Below are 16,608 nucleotides of genomic sequence, written 5' to 3' on the forward strand. Positions count from 1 at the left end.
GTGATTCAAGTTCATAATGAACTTCATAGCAGAGAACAAGTTTGTTCTGTGAGGCATTAAACGCATGGCTATTCACTGTCGCGTGACGGTTGTCTTTGAGGTCCGAGGCCTCGTTACCTGTGCCCTTGGTCCCCAGCCAGCCCGCAGGCACGTCTGGTCTCTGTGAAGCTGGCCTGGAGCGGGTGGCCTGAGGACAGAGGCGAAGGGGGTTGTGGGGGTGCAGGGGGTGTGGTGTTGAATCAGGCGGCAGGTCCCCCACTTTCCTTGCCTTTCGCCTTCCAGACCCATCCCTGGGCCTTCTCTGTGGCTTCAGCGTGCCGCTTGGGGCCTAGTAACACATAACGCAACCTCCGTCACAGCTAGAAACTGCTTTTTCTGTGTCCTGGTGGAAGCAGGGTCCTCCTTCTGGGTGCTGCTTGGAGCTGATGCTGGAGGCACTAGGGCTCTGCGGGCCTAATGTCACCGCTCCCCAGAGCTTGGAAAGAGTTCAGGCACTGACTGCTTGCATGTGGCAGGCGGGGCCTGAGACTGCAGTCCCCAGTTCCCGCACTCCGCACCTTGTCTCTGTTCAACCTCGTAGGTGAGAATCTTCAAACAGAAGACACAAGAGTGGGCAAATAGTATAACTGTGTGCTTGTATAACCCTGTAGTATAACCCTGTGTGCTGATCACCCAGCTTCCACAGTCATCGATAATTTTCCATTTCTGTCACACCTTATTTCTTATAGCCTCACATTAGGTGCTCTGTGAAGACTGGATGAAGGATGCTGGATGGGTGCTGGGAAAATGGTGGAATTGATGGATGGGATGGATGGGTGGATGATGGGATGGATGGATGGATGATGGGATGGATGGATGGGTGGATGATGGGATGGGTGGATGATGGAATGGGTGGATAATGGGATGGGTGGATGATGGGATGGATGGATGGGTGGATGGATGATGGGATGGGTGGATGATGGGTGGATGATGGGTTGGTGATGCATGCTGGATGGGTGGGTATGGAGGCTGCTATGCTCTGAGTGTTCATGCCCCACTGGGTCTCACACATTCGTACATCTGGACTCTGGGACCATCGTCACACTCACCTGGGTGTAGGTCTGTCTGGAAATTAGCGTCGTGAGGGTTTCCTGGCTTCTGCCCTACGAGCTGACTGACTCAGTGGACTAGTCTGTCCCCAGGAGCTTCTGTGCGCTGAGGCGTCCTCGCCGCCCCTGTAACTAAGCAGCGCCACACTGTCAGGTGAGGGGCCGGGGCCTCAGCAGCTCGGCCCGAGCTCGGAGCTCTCCAGCCGGAACCTTGTCTAACAGGCCCTGAGCTTGCTCCTCCGTGCTGGCTGGAGTCACTCAGATACCAGCCCCCCACTTCTCTCCTGCCTGCCCTCCCCCCCCCCACCCCCACCCCCTACCTCACATCTTTCATCTCAGAGGGCTGGACCTTCTCTGCCTCCAGATCTTGGGAGCTCAGGGTTGCACAACTCTGCCCTCTCTCGGTCACCTAGGGGCTTTACACTTCTGCAGAAGGGGGCCACCTTCTCTACGTGGCTTAAAAGGGTGGAGGATCTCTTAGCCCTTTTGCGATCAACAGCTTACTCTGAGCTTTGTTCTAAATTAGGCATAAGGTACGTTTAAGATTTAAATGGAGCTAACTGTCTCTTTCTGATTTTTAACTGAGTTGTAGGGCATTCATTGGAATAATAAAGTCCATCTTGATCTGTTCTCAGATAGAAACAGAAGCGTCCCCATAATTTCTCATCACCACACAGAGCTGCTGTGTTCTTTACAGTTTAGAAAAAGCAGGAGAGGTGGCCCCAGGTCTCTCTTTTTTTTTTTTTTTTCAAATTGCATTTCTTGACTAGCTAATGTTTTTAAATATTTTTTTAATGTGGACCATTTTTTAAGTCTTCATTGAATGTGTTATATTCAGTGTTGCATCTGCGTTATACCCTGGTTTCTTGGCTGTGAGGCGTGTGGCATCCTAGATTCCCAACCAGGGGTCAAACCCACACACACAACCCCCCACCCCAGCTCCCCACACCGAAAGGTGAAGTCCCAACAAGGAAGACTGCCAGGAAAGTCCCTTGACTAGACAGTTCTTCATCACTGAGAAAAGGAGGAAGAAACTGCATTGACCTCTGCTCTGGGCCAGACGCTCCCCGTGCCTCCCACCCTGAAGCCTGAGGGAATGACTCTCATTCGCAGACAGGACACCGAGGCTCGGGGAGGGCCGAGCAGCTACCCAGGCAGGAACTGGGCCCGAGCCAGACCTGCCCCGTGCTGTCTGCACTGCCCTGCATCCCGACCCCACTGCTCGAGCAAAGCCCCGGAGCCAGAGGCCAGCACCCGGCAAGCGCGAGGCGGGTGCAGGGAGGCAGCCTGGCCAGGGGTGGGCACGTCCTGTGACAGTGACATTCCAGCAAGGGGGAGGCTCCTGGGAAGGTGTCAGCCAAGCGGCTTCTCTAAAATCTGAGCAGTCAGGGTGTCCTGGGTCAGGCTCAGACAGTTCAGGGCAAACAGCATCAGCATCGGCCCAGAAGACCCCCGTCCCCTTGGACGCAGGGCAGCTGATCATGTGGGTGGAGGCAGCATGGACCGCCAAGCAGGGAGGAGCAGAGCGTGCTCTGGGGTCCTGACCCGGACCCCACATCCCCTCCAAGGCCTCGGGCTACTTGCTGGGGACCCTATTGTGCCCTGGGGTCTGCCCACAGCTCCACCACTGCAGGGACCACCTCTCGGGGACACCCCACCTCTAATCACCCTGACAGCCCTGGCCAGGGTGGAGCAGTGAGGAGACAGGCCCTGCAAGTGGTCCAGCGGGAAGACGACTTCATCTCCCAACCTGTCGAGTGGAGCCACGTCCACTGTTCTCGTGGCGACAAGAGGTGACCAGTGGCGGGGGCAGTTCCCAGGAGAAGGGAAGGGAAGGGTGGGCCGTAACCCACCTGCCACAGAGCCTGCTGTGTGTGGGTGACAAAGGCTGGAACCTCCAGGCTTGTCCGTTTCAAGTAAGTTCCTGTGAATCTGCTGGCTCGTAGCCAGGGCTCAGGAGGAGTTTTCTGTCCACTGGAGAAATGACTCCTCATTCATGTGCCTCAGATGGTGAGCCCTAGGCATAATGTAGTCCCACCTCAATAACTGTGGCAGGGAAGGGGGAGACCAGAGAGCTGCCTTAAGTATTCCAAACACTGTTTTCCTGGGAGAGAAGAGGCTTCGCGCTGCCCCAGAGAGGACCCCACAGGCCTCACCCGCTCCGGGTCCACCTCTCAGCAGCTTGGCCAGCGCCCCCAGCAGCCCTTGCAGAGCAGACCCAGCGGGCACCCTCCAGCAGTGATCAAAGCTGGGCAGCCCGCTCTGCCATCATTCAGAGCCCCAGCAGGTGCACCCCCAGCCATCATGCTGTCTCCCACCCACTGCTGAGTCTCGTTCTTAAGGCCTGATCCCAGGAGCCCCCTTTTCTTCCCTGGAGAACCTCATCTCCATCTACATTTCTCCTTGGCACCTGCACACCCGATGACAGGCGTGACCATCGTCCCTGCCTGCCTGGGGCGGCCCCCGTCCCAGGTGCCCCTGTGCTGGGCATCGTCGTTCCAAGAGAGTCTCTTCCCTCTCAGAAGTGTCCGGGTTTGGATGGCCTGTCTGCCAACTGAGGACGCACACGCAGGTATTGACAATAACACCTGCAGAGGGACCTCTGGCTTTCACCCTGGGCGCCCCGCACCCTGAGCCTTGCTGCCCCCCTTAAGGGCAGGGTCTCCTGGGCAGGTGTGGCCCCCGGCCCTGGCTCTCCCCACAGGGTCCTGCCCCCTGGGGCTGCTGTGTGGGGACAGGGCACTGTCCCTCCCCCTGCAGGAACCCACAGGACCTCACTTCCTCTAAATCCACCCAGGAAGCATGGTCCCAGCTGCCTTGGTGGAAGGCTGTGGGTGCAGGCGCAGCCTGGGTAATGACGTGCGTTCAGTGTGAGACCCCGTGGGGGCTGTGACAGGAGTCGTGTCCCCACTGACCCAGGGGGACGGGCTGGGGGCCGCTCTAACAGCCCTGCCCCGTGACCTGAGACCCGTTGGGGCTGGCTCCCTTCAAACCAGAAAGGGGAAGTTCAAGGACATGCTTCTCCTCCCCACAGCCCCACTTACCCCTCCCCTGAGCTGCACAGTGTCCCCAAGGCCCCCGCCTGGCGGTGAACGCAGTCTTTACGGGACGCCAGGGCTGTGCAAGGGGGTTTGGCAGGCAGGTCTGGAGCCCAGCACAGCGTCCACCACACGCAAGCTCTTAGGTGCGGTAGCCCCATGGTGGTGACTTGCAGTGGCAGAACGGGGAAGAAGCCCACAAATCCCCCTTTGCCATTGTCATGCAGGGTCAGAGGCCAATCTTATGTTGAAAATGGTTCCAAGCCTGGATCCCAATCGCGGGCATCATGGGTGCTGTGCAACCACTCACCACTAGATGGAGGTGTTGCCCCTTCCTTTCCTGAACTTGGGCCCTTTAACCGCAACTTGTGGGCTTCCCTAGTGGCTCCGCCCTAAGAATCCACTTTCAAGGCAGGAGACGATCCCTGGGTCGGGAAGATCCCCTGGAGAGGGAAATGGCAACCCACTCCAGTATTCTTGCCTGGAAAATCCCACAGACAGAGGAGACTGGCGGGCTACAGTCCATGGGCTGGCAAGGAGTCTGACACAACTTAGCAACTAAGCAACAACAAAGTAACAAAGCCACGTATCCCGGCAGCCCCTGAAGCCTGCCCCCAGAGGCCGCAGGCGCCCCGTCCTCGCACAGGGGCTGCGTGACCCGAGCTGTGCAAGCCTGCTGCCCCAAAGCTTCACCCACCCCTGCCCCCTGCCCCAGGGCTCTCAGGGCCCCCAGCTGGAGCTGGCGGTCTGTCTCCATTGGAGAGGAGTGGAGATGTTCCCCAGTGTCCCAGGGCACCCCTTCCCCGGGCTTGCAGGTGGGTCTCCACGCAGGCTGACTCAAGACTGACTTTCTGGTTCAAGCACGGAGCCCAGATCACAAATCCTGCTAAATGCAGAGGCCGTGGCCTCAAACTTACAGATGTTTGGTAACTGGAGCGATTTTTACATCATGGCCCTAAGGAACACTCAGTATCTCGTGTCAATAAATAACACGTTAAAAACAAAGCAGTGTTATAAAATTCTGGATAAACATGGTTGCCGTCTGTGATGCATGTTAGAGAGTGGGAAAACCGGACGAAGCACCAGACAGATCTACAGACGTTCCCCTTGAGGATCTGTAAGAACTCAGAAGACTTTGGAAGACCGGGAATCGGAAGAGGGTTCAGTGAGGTCCTGGCTTTGTCCAAGAGCCACCAGGCTGGCACATGCCTCTCACTCCAGGGACCTTCCTTCTGAAGGGTCCTGTCTCTGGACGCACATGGTGGACTTCTCCCTTGGGCGTGTCCACGGAAGCTCCTGCAGCTCTGCTCCCCAGGGCCCCTCGGCCAGTACGAGGACCAGAAGGAAAGCCACCTGCAGGCAGAACCCAGAACCCGGCATTTCAGCCCATTCAGGCCAGGAGGTGGGCGGCTCCCCATTCCACCTGGCGAGGGCTTGGCACCCTGATGCTGGGGGCTGCCCGGGCTCTGTGGGCCTTCCTGAGCTCTGCAAATGCTTTATTAAACCTTCACTTGAAAACCTGCACACAGGACCTCACCTGGCAGTCCGATGGCTAAGATGCCGCACTCCTGGTGCAGGGGGCCTGGGTTCAATCTGTGGTCAGGGAGCTAGATCGCACGTGCCGCAACTAAAATACATCATGCATGCTATGATCTAAGACCTGGTACAGCTGAATAAATATTTTAAATTTTTCTAATAAAAAAAAATCTGTACACAGGTCTGCACATGACCTCCCTGCATGGATGCTAGTGTTAGCAGCCCTCCCAGGGCTATGAGATACTTGCTGTGGAGGCTCTGTACCTGCAGAGAAACAGCCCTTTCATCAGCACAATCCTCAGAGGCCAGCACATGGGAGCTTGGGGCCCCAGGTACTCTCAACCTCTTCAGGCTCTCAGATACCCAGGCTGGTCCCTAAACCCACTGAGCCAAATGAAGCCCACGCCGAAAGTGTCTAAAACTCTGACCACTTGCACCTTTTTATCTGCACGACTGTGCAGTCACGGAGACGAAGCTTGTAGAAACAAGTGCCAGACACCCCTACCCTTTCAGTTCCAGTTTCTGCAATTCTCAAAACAGCCTTGTCACCGAGAGATTTTTACCCATGACCTCAGGATCACGAGGCTGCCACCCTGCAACACAGCGGCCGATAGCTGACCTTCTGAAAAGGAAGGTCGTGCACTGAGGCAGCAGTGGGGATCATCTGCCAGGCAGGAGGGGGCTACCAGGGTCATGGACTTACACACATGCACGCACACACACACACACAGGAGAAATTTACTGATGGACACTTAGCACCTCTGTCCCTCCAACCTAAACCTCCTGCAGTGATGCTAGTCAAGCCCAGAGAAACACTCTCCATGTTCCTTTATGTCCTTGAATCAAAAGGCCACCGTGCCCGTCGCTGGGTGGTGGCCAGGTGGGTTGTGCTGCTGCTCCAGGGCAGAGGGGCATGGGGACGGCAGGAGAGACCCGGTGAGAAGGAAGACACAGCGTCCCAGCGTGAGGTCCTGCCTTTCCGAGGGCAGAAACCCAGGGGGTTCTGGCAGGAACAGAGCCCGAGTGACAGGACGGCCCCTGAGTTAGATACGCCTGTACCTTCTCACCGCCCAACCCACCACCCCATCCATGGAACACCCACACGTATTTTGCGTGGCCGTCTTTGCTCTACGGGTGACCTTCAGGCACATAAAAACTTGCTTTACGGTGTTTTTTTTTCCCCTTTTTGTCATTACAGAAGACTACCTGCGACAACAGAGGTTAGGATGTGTTTTATTTGAACCCAGATATGGGTTCTCTTGGAGAAGGCATGGCACCCCACTCCAGTACTCTTGCCTGGAAAGTCCCATGGATGGAGGAGCCTAGTAGGCTGCAGTCCATGGGGTCGCTAAGAGTCGGACACGACTGAGCGACTTCACTTTCGCTTTTCACTTTCATGCATTGGAGAAGGAAATAGCAACCCACTCCAGTGTTCTTGCCTGGAGAATCCCAGGGACGGGGGAGCCTGGTGGGCGGCTGTCTATGGGGTCGCACAGAGTCGGACACGACTGAAGTGACTTAGCATGGGTTCTCTAACCCTGCATCATTACTTACAAGCTGTGGGGCCATTACTGAGTTTACAATAAGTGACTGTAATCATTTTAGTTTATAGAACAGAGGTAAGCTGTAAAATGGTTCCCCACCCCCTCCACTTGGCACCTGAAGAGGGCTTTTTAAAAAAATTTTTTTTCATTGAAGGATAGTTGATTTGCAGTGTTGAGTCCATCTCTGCTGTACAGCAAGGCAGTTCGGTTATACACACACCCCGTGTTTATTTATATGCTTTTCCGTGATGGTTTACCACAGGACATCGAATACAGTTCCCTGAGCTGTAGTGGGAACTTGTTTCTTGTGCCTTCTATTTATAATAGTTTGCATCTGCTAGCCCCAACCTCCCACTCCTTCCCTCCCCCTGGGCAACCACCAGCCTCCTCGCTATGTCTGTGAGTCTGTTCCAGCTTCATAGACAAGGTCACGTGTGTCCTGTGTTAGATTCCACGTGTAAGTGGTATCATATGATATTTGCCTTTCTCTGCCTGACTTACCTCACTTAGTAGGACCATCTCCAGCCCCATCCATGCTGCTGAGAATGGCCTGGTTTCGTTCTTTTTGACGGCTGAGTAGTGTTCCATTGTATTTAAGGATCTTCTCTATCCGTTCCTCTCGGTGGACATTCAGGTGGCTTCCACCTCTTGGCTGTGTGACAAGGTGTTCCCATTTTCTAGGTGCCCCCCCCACAAGGCTGAGGATGGTGGAGGCGCTGCTAAGGGCGGGAGCTGGCCTGGGAGCAGGGTCCTGAGGGCAGAGGCTCTCCCAGGTGCCCCCCTGCAGAGCCCCGGCCAGCCCAGGGCAGGACTTTATGATGCGACAAACAGATCAGCCCAGCCTCCGGTCCCCCCCGCTCCTCTGATGCCACATCCAAGTGGGGGGGGGGGTCCCCCAGGGGAGGGCCAGGTCCGCGGTGCCCACTCCTCCCCAGCCAGCACTGGTCCCCTCTCCGCCCTACAGACCCAGTCCTCCCATCATCAGGTAAGGAAGGCGGCCTTGCAGGGAGGAGGGACTGGGGAGGAGGCAGGCCTCCAGAGAGGCGGTGGCCAGGCCCTGTGGCCCCGGAGTGTGGAGGGCAACGCCTGGGGGCTATGGAGTTCGGGGCCCAGGAGGGAGCCCTGGGCTCTGCTCGCATGGTCAGGGGTAGCGTCGTGACCCCTGAGACTCAGTCTCCCCAGCAGTAAAATGGGATAACTGGCCAAGGGAGCCCTCACGGGGAGGCCCTGGCGCACGCCTCCCTCCCCCACCGCGTGCAGAAGGTGCCAAAGCACGTCATCAGCCACGTAAGTGACCACCATCTCTCCTGTCTCCACCCGGAGCTGACCCCCATAGACTCTGTAAAAAGCAGCTCCAGCCAGCGTCCCACTCTGTGCCGATCCAGGGCTGGGGGAGAGAGAGTGGCAGGACCCCCGCTCCTGCCACTGTTCCCCTGGATCTCTGGCGCCCACCTTGGCGCTGTTCAGGCTGACCGAGCCCGGCCCAAGTGCCCTGATTCAGGGTCGCTGGCCAACGAGTCCCGCAGGAGGCCTAGGGCCTCCCGGGGGTGCGGGTCACCCTGAGTCCTGCAGAGGAACCTCAGCTGCCCCCGGACGGGGACGCTGTGGCCACACTGGCTGGTGACCCCAGCCCTGCGCTTCCTGGGTGAAGGGGTTCCCTTGGGGAGCTGTGCAAGCCTCTCGCTCCTCGTCTGTAACCCCAGCTCCCGAGGAGCCTGTGACTCGAGGCAGGCACAGTGCTGGCCCCGTGGTGGGGAGTGGTCCGTCCGTGGCACCCCCGCATCCTGGGGAGCACCCCGCCTCCGTGCGGAGGGCCCGTGGTAGGTAGAACGCCACTCTAACCGTCTGTTCTCGCATGATAAAAGGCCTCCAGGGTTGACAGCCGGGCTGACTGGGGCTTCAAGGCCGCAGTCACAGGCAGCCAAGGTCAAGCTGCACCCCACGCGCTGCCCCGTGTTCCTGGAGCAAACACCGCGCCCCTGTAGGCCCTACACTGGGAAACTTCCCTGCCCTGACGCGCCGCACCCCAACTCTGGGACACAGCAGAGCTGGGCGGGGCCGACCTTAAAGCCCAGACCTGAAACTTGGAAGGAAAGGTGATCCTCAATAAAGTCGCCTTCCCGGCAGATCCTAATCCCTTACAGTCCTCCTGTGGGAGGTTCTTGGGGCGGCCAGAGCCCCAAGTCAGGTGTGGTCAGGCCTTACCCCAAGGCTCTAGGAGGGTCCTTCCTGCCTCTTCCAGCCCCTGGGGGCTCCAGCTCCCTTGGCTGTGACCCTATCCCTCCAGGCCCTGCCCCTGGGGTCACACGGCCTTCCCTGTCCCCATGAGAACTCCCTCTCTGTGACACGCGCCACTGCATTTAGGCCCCACTCAATCCGGAAGATCTCGGCATCCTTAGCATGATTCCTCGTGATCTGCAAAGACCCGATTTTCTCAACAAGGCCGCGTTCAGAGGTTTCTGGGATTAGGACTTGGATGTTTCTTTCGTGGGGCCACCACTCACCCTCTTGTACAGGCTCCTTTCCCCAGGATGTGATGGTGTCTGGACTCTGACGTGGAGATACATGGGGTTTGCCTCATAGCCGTTCTTGTGGCTAAGCTTGCATCTCCACCGACAATTCCTGTTAGCCATTCCCCACCCCGGAACATGCGCCCTGATATAGGATGTGGGGGTGGTAAAACAGACACCCAGAATGACCGAGGCAGAGAGTCATGGGGAGGACCCCGGGGGACCCGCTCACTTACAGATGAGAAATCAGGGAGCCAGGGGTCTGCAGGTGTCCTGGGAGAGCTGACCCCTCCCGTGTCGTGTCTCCAGGGGCCGAAAGGTCAGCCCCAGAGGACGGAGCCCCAGAGGAGTGTCTTAATTGTCTGTCACTGAAGGAGTGTTTGTGGGCTCAATTCATGCAGTGGTATTCAGGGAACATCTGTGTGCCAGGCCCTGTCCTGGGCATTTGCCACCTACCTGGGAACAGAGCAGGAAACACCCTGCCCTCTGGGAAGCTGCGTCCACAGGTGGATTCAGACAAACAAATGAGCAAGTAAGCGTCTGGTGCAGAAGTGGTGGTGAGAGCTGTGTAGACAAACAGAGGGCTGAGGAGGGCAGGGGGTGCTGTTTTATCCCGGGTTCTGGCCTCTGAGAAGATATCTGAGCAGAGCCCTGGGTGAATTGGGGAACAAGGCCCAGGGATGTCTGGGGAAGAGCATTCTCTAAGCAAGGGCACAGGCCCTGTGGTGGGAGCAAGCCCAGGAGAGGCCCAGGGAGGCGGTAGAGGTCAGGCAGGTGACACCAGGTCAGAAAGGACGGTTTACACCCAGATGAGAGGGAAGTCACCAGAGGGCTCGGGCCCCACCTGGCCTTGTTTGGTGTGGTTGTCCCAGCGACTGCGTGGAGGACTGGCCACGCGTGGTCAGACCCAGCACCCTGTGCGGACAGAAGGCTTTGCAGCAACACAGGACACAGATGTGGCAGCAACCAGGGGGGTGCCAGGTGGTCAAACTGCAAATATGTTTGCTGGCACAGTCGGTGGGGTCTGCTGACCAGGTGGGCATGTAAAGGTTGACTCTGAGCAGCTGGGAGGACGAAGAGCACTGCTCTGGGGAGGGGTCGGCAGACAGTGGGGGCGCCCACTCTGGTGCCCCAGGCAGGGCTGGCCTCCTGGGCAGGGAGCTGAGGTGGCCAGGCAGGTCCTGCCTCCAGGCCCCGCTTCTTTGTCTGGCTGTATCTCCCTCTGCCAGTCGCTGCCTGCCCCGGGGCGGGGGGAGGGGCGGGCCTGGCACAGGGAGTCAGGCCCTCATCCAGGCTTCGGCCCCACCCAGTCCCCACCAGAGCCAGGGGGATCCCTGGCTCTGCCCTCAGAGCTCCAGCAGGGCCCCCGTGACCGTGACCCTGTAGCATCGCCCCATCACCGCACAGCCTTTGGCCGCACACCAGCTCCTCCACTTCGGAGCAGGAGGCCAGGCTGGCCAGGGGTGGGCGGGGCACCAGGCCTCCCCAGGGATGTGGTCACAGCCTTAGAGACACGGAAGCTCCCAGTTAGGGGCCTGGACAGGCTCCAGCCCCTGGGCCCCTGCCAGCTGCAGACGCTTCCAGGTCGGGGAGTGTATGCAAAGAGAGGTGGTAGGGAGCAGTCTGAACTGAAAAGACCCAGAGCCCCAGGCCCGGCTCTGCCTCCTGGGCTCCCCCAGTAACAGCGGTGACGGTGATGCTGGTGTGGTGGTGGCAGCTGACGTTTCTGCCCAGCTCACTGTGGTCAGGAAGAGTTCTCGGCACTAACTGCCATCCCCATTCCCGTGTTGTTGCTGTTGCCCAGTCACTAAGTCGTGTCTGACTCTTTGCGACCGCATGGACTGCAGCATGCCAGGCTTCCCTGTCCTTCACCGTCTCCCGGAGCTTGCTCAAACTCATGTCCATCGAGTCAGTGATGTCGTCTGACCATCTCATCCTCTGCCGTCCCCTTCTCCTCCCGCCCTCCATCTTTCCCAGCATCAGGGTCTTTTCTAATGAGTAGGCTCTTTACGTCAGGTTGCCAAAGTATTGGAGCTTCAGTTTCAGCATCAGCCTTTCCAATGAACATTCAGGGTTGATTTCATTTAGGATTGACTGGTTTGACCTCCTTGCTGTCCAAGGGACTCTCAAGAGTCTTCTCCAGTCCTGTGTAGTGCTTATTATTTTCATCCTCATTTCACCTGTGGGGAAACTGAGGCCCAGAGTGGTTAAGTCACTTGGCCTAGGTCACACAGCAGGGAAGCAAGCCCTGAGGCTAGCTCATGCCGCACTGCCTCTCAGAGCCCCGTGTGGCCGGCCCTGTGCCTCTCCACCGCCCAGGATCCCCACGCTTCACCCCAGCGCTCAGTACCCTGGGTCCCAAGGCGGCCCTCGCACCCACCACTGCCCTCTCAGCCCCAGGTCTTCTCTGCCTGGAGGCTCCTCCCCATCCTTCCGGTCTCAGTGGAGGCATCACTTCCTCAGCGAGCCCACTGCCTTTCCACTCCCTGCCCACTGCTTGGTTGTTGATTAAGCATGACATCACCCCCCACATTCTGTAGGTGATGCCATTATTAACGTGACCAAGATTGCCATTCAGAGGACCTCCCTCTTGCCCCACCCGCTGAGCCTGGCTCTGGAGCGGTGGTTCTTAAGCCATGCTGCACACGGAAATCACCTGGGGAATAAAACCCCAGTGCCTGGGCCACGCCCCACACCAGTTAAACCCACATGTCTGGAGCTGGCCCCGGGTGAGTACACTCGGCGGGCCAGGCTGAGAGGTGGAGGCAGTGGTGTCCTCTGGCCTCCCATTCGGGACTTGACCATCCTCCTCCAGTCACCGAGTCCCTGGGCTCCAGGCCTCCACAGGTGACAAGGGTTTTCATGTAAATGACTAACCCGGGGAGCCCAAAGTGTGTTCCAAGGAACATGTTCTGCAAAAGGCATCTTGAAGAATGGGTGCACAGTCAGTAAGTTTGGGAAATGCTGCTGTAAACACCCACACACACACACACACACTCAGCCTCCAGATGTGTCAGCATGGAAACCCTGTCCCCCAGAAGGGAAAGTGAAAACACCTGAAATGAGGCTTCCTCCGTTGGAAGGAGGTGTCAGTCGAGAGCAGCTGGGTCCTGGTGCAGCAGTCAGGCGATAACAGACGTGGCTGGTGTGCCCTGATTTGCACTCGGAGGCTGCAGGGTATACCGGGGTGTTCCCCACCTCCACCCCCAAGGCAAGGCCGTGGGCACCTCACTACACACCCAGCTGTCGTGTCCCTCTTCTCAAGCGAGTGTAACCACACTCAGCCCACAGAGCTGTACGGAGCGAGGGCGGGCTGAGAGGATGGACGTGAAACCCTCGGACGAGAGAGACGCAGGGTCCTGCCTGACAAACCAGGGTCCTGCCAAGCGGGTGCCCCAACCCTAGTCAGCCATCAGGGGGCTGGGGGGCTGGCCTCACTTGAGTTCAGGGGTCCAAGGTGATGAGGCTGAGTTGACAATGAACAGGAGGAGGCGTTTGTTAAGTACCAGGAGTGTGTGTATTCATTAGTGTTTGAATTGTATGTGTTTAATGACCAGACAGTATGATGCATGAAAGTGGCCCACTTCCAGAAAGCGCCAGTGAGTTTCTCGTGAGAAGTTCAGTCCCCAGCCAGCCGAGTCCCCACCCAGAGACACCTGCTGCCAGGTGCCTGTATGTCCCTCTAGACCGCACACCTGTCCTCCCTTGCTCCCTGCCTTTCTTCATTTCCTGCAAATGGAAGCAAAGTCTAGCCGCCACCCTGACGTAATGTTTTCACTCGCAGTCACGGAGAACCTTTCACGTCATCCCGAAAAGAATGGCTGTGGAGTATTCCACTGTGAGAAGGGCTAGAACCTTCTCTGTATGTAACGAGTCTCTTGCTGAGCGGCACTTGGGCCGTGTGTCCCATTTTCTTCGGAACAATGCTGTAATGAGTAACTCGAGGCCAACGGCGTCTCACACAGGTGCGAGTCTGTCTCTGAGACAAACACTTCCGAGGCATTGCAGGTCCAAGGTCATGTGCACTGTCATTGTGACAGAGAGGGCGCGGCCGCCCCGCCCACCCACGAGCCCAAGGGATGCAGCCACTTTCTTTAGTGAGTGTGTGTGTGTGTGTGTGTGTGTGTGTACATTAGCTCATTTAATTTTCAAAATACGTTGCAAGTTGTTGCAAAGTATTATATATTAGGTCCAGGGATAGGGATGAGAGAAGAACTGGAGGGCTGCAGGGGAGGGACTTGAAGGCAGGCTCTCCTGACTCTGAAGTTCAAGGTCCATCCATGCGTCCCGTGCGTACAGGCACTTTCGCGAGCTTTTCTGTCCTCCAGGAGCTTGCCCCGCCCACCCCCGCCCCAACTCCGGGTTTCTGGTCTCTGGCCTCAGAATCATTTCTTCCACTTCATCGTTGTTGTTCAGTTGCTAAGTCGCGTCCAACTCTTTGCGACCCCACCAACTGCTGCACGCCAGGGCTTCCTTGTCCTTCACCATATCCCCGAGTCTGCTCAAACTCATGTCCACTGAGTCAGTGATGCCACCCAACCATCTCATCCTCTGCAGAAGACTGATAACTAACAGAAGTGGAGGGGAGCTGGGGTCCAGGCAGGGGTGGGGTTCTGCTTCATTGTCCCCCACCCCTAGGACATCACGTTTTGGGTCCCCCATCAGAGCACAAGGAGAGACACTGAGTTCTGCCCAGGCTAAAGGGACAAGAGGAGAAAGTGTCCCTGGAGCCGGGTGAGAGGCAGACCAGGAGGAGGCACCACGGATCTGGAGCGCACCCCCGGGAGGACACTCGCAACCGGCAGACAGCAAGTGTCACCCAGCCCAGGGCCTGCACACCTACAGGAACCAACTCTTAAACCTTCAGGAATGTGTGAGCCAGTTTCTAAGCACACCCGTTCTGAAGAATTAAATTATGTGAACTTACAATTAACGCATCATACTCCATCAAAGATAATACCTACTCAGAACTCATCACTCCCTACTGCCTTTGCTCCTTTTCACTCCGAGCTACAGTCGTGAGGTTGCCCACATAGATGTGTCTGGAAATGCTCCTTCATGTCTCTTCCCAGCTCCGTGTGCAAGGCCGTGGTGTGGGGAACGGGAAATCGCCCGTGGCAGGAGCATTTACACCGCAGAAATTGGCAGACACTGCAAACCGGGCTGGTCCACCCCCTGGGGCCGGCTGGTCTGTGTTCGCTAGCACAGCACAGCCTGACCGCTCTCTCCTCCTGCCCTCTGACCTGCCTCCTGCCTGCCTCTCCCTTTGAAACACAGCAAAAGACACCCAGGTCTGAGCCTCATCACCCGTGGCGTGGGGGTGGGCGTCTGTGTGGGAGGAGGCGGGGTCTGGTGCTCCGATGACACGGCAGACCACTTCAGCCCCGAGCAGTGGGACCCCCTTGGCAGTGTTGAGAGAAACAATAACATATTTCTACTCCAGAGAAGTTGTGTTCCCATTTTGAGGGATTCATGGCCAGCATGTTCCCACGCCAGGGATCCGTACTTCTCACCTTGAGCTGCACCAGGACCCCTGGAGGGCTTGTGGGAATCCAGACTGCCAAGCCTGACCCCCAAGTCTCAGATTCGGTGAGCGTGATATTGGGATATAATATGTATTTGGTCCACATCCCCACTCCTGGCCAGAGCACATAAAACCTTTGTCATTTCCCATATGATAAAATGCCAGCAGCATCCTTTATACTAATGGTTGATCATTGACCCTGGCTCCAGACACAGGGCTCCTGAGTCCTGAGTCCCCTGGGTGAGGGGAGCATCTTTTGTAGTAATGAGGTGACTCTGGGAGGGCTTGGGGACACCTTCAGGATGGGGCTGGTCACCACCATGGGGATGGGCAGCTCGGAGATTTCAGCCCCCCTCCCGCCCTCCAGGGAGGGGTGAAAGGCTGGAGAGTGAGTTAATAATTGATCATGCCTACCTGATGAAGCCTCATAAACGGTCCTAAAGTATGGGGTTCGGGGAGCTGCCAGGTGGGTGCACATGACCCCGTGCTGGGAGGGTGATGCATGCCAGATCCACAGGGGACAGAAAAGCCTGGGCTCAGGACCCTTCCAGACCTTAAATTGAAGAAAATGGGGAAATGCACTAGACCATTCAGGTATGACCTAAATCAAATCCCTTACGATTATACAGTAGAAGTGAGAAATAGATTTAAGGGACTAGATCTGATAGAGTGCCTGATGAACTATGGACGGAGGTTCGTGACATTGTACAAGAGACAGGGATCAAGACCATCCCCAAGAAAAAGAAATGCAAAAAAGCAAAATGGCTGTCTGAGGAGGCCTTACAAATAGCTGTGAAAAGAAGAGAAGTGAAAAGCAAAGGAGAAAAGGAAAGATATAAGCATCTGAATGCAGAGTTCCAGAGAATAGCAAGGAGAGATAAGAAAGCCTTCCTCAGTGATCAGTGCAAAGAAATAGAGGAAAACAATAGAATGATAAAGATTAGAGACCTCTTCAAGAAAATTAGAGATACCAAGGGAACATTTCATGCAAAGATGGGCTCAATAAAGGACAGAAATAATAGGGCCCTAATAGAAGCAGAAGATATTAAGAAGAGGTGGCAAGAATACACAGAAGAACTATACAAAAAAGATCTTCACGAGCCAGATAATCACGATGGTGTGGTCATCCTGGAATGTGGAATCAAGTTGGCCATAGGAAGCATCACTACGAACAAAGCTAGTGGAGGTGATGAAATTTCAGTTCAGCTATTTCAAATCCTAAAATATGATGCTGTGAAAGTGCTGCACTCAATATGCCAGCAAATTTGGAAAACTCAGCGGTGGCCACAGGACTGGAAAAGGTCAGTTTTCATTCCAATCCCAAAGAAAGGCAATGCCAAAGAATGCTCAAACTACCACACAATTGCC

At 56.6% G+C, this 16,608-nt stretch overlaps 1 protein-coding gene and 1 long non-coding RNA gene across 7 annotated transcripts in view; one reads left to right on the plus strand and one right to left on the minus strand.

The window, feature by feature from the left end:
* Positions 1–162: 162 nt before the first annotated feature.
* On the minus strand, positions 163–8,049 carry LOC112442260 (uncharacterized). Of its 2 annotated transcripts, XR_009491280.1 has the most exons (4): positions 7,708–8,049; positions 2,942–3,105; positions 1,089–1,220; positions 163–588 (listed from the first exon to the last, which is right to left on the minus strand). It is a non-coding gene; the product is annotated as an uncharacterized lncRNA (long non-coding RNA). The 2 variants fall into 2 exon arrangements; XR_009491279.1 differs by lacking the exon at positions 2,942–3,105.
* Positions 8,050–8,081: 32 nt separating this feature from the next.
* OSGIN1 (oxidative stress induced growth inhibitor 1) overlaps positions 8,082–16,608 on the plus strand; it is a 34,343-nt gene continuing 25,816 nt past the window's right edge. For 2 of the 5 annotated variants that reach the window (XM_059877011.1, XM_059877013.1), the window contains exons 1-2: positions 8,098–8,191; positions 8,389–8,493. The gene's annotated coding sequence lies outside the window, so the exon portion shown is untranslated. Of the gene's footprint in view, positions 8,192–8,388; positions 8,494–16,608 lie in introns of all 5 variants that reach the window. The other 3 variants (XM_059877012.1, XM_059877010.1, XM_024978616.2) reach the window with 3 other exon arrangements.

The sequence above is a fragment of the Bos taurus genome, chromosome 18, assembly GCF_002263795.3.
Source record: "Bos taurus isolate L1 Dominette 01449 registration number 42190680 breed Hereford chromosome 18, ARS-UCD2.0, whole genome shotgun sequence".
Taxonomy (NCBI): domain Eukaryota; kingdom Metazoa; phylum Chordata; class Mammalia; order Artiodactyla; family Bovidae; genus Bos; species Bos taurus.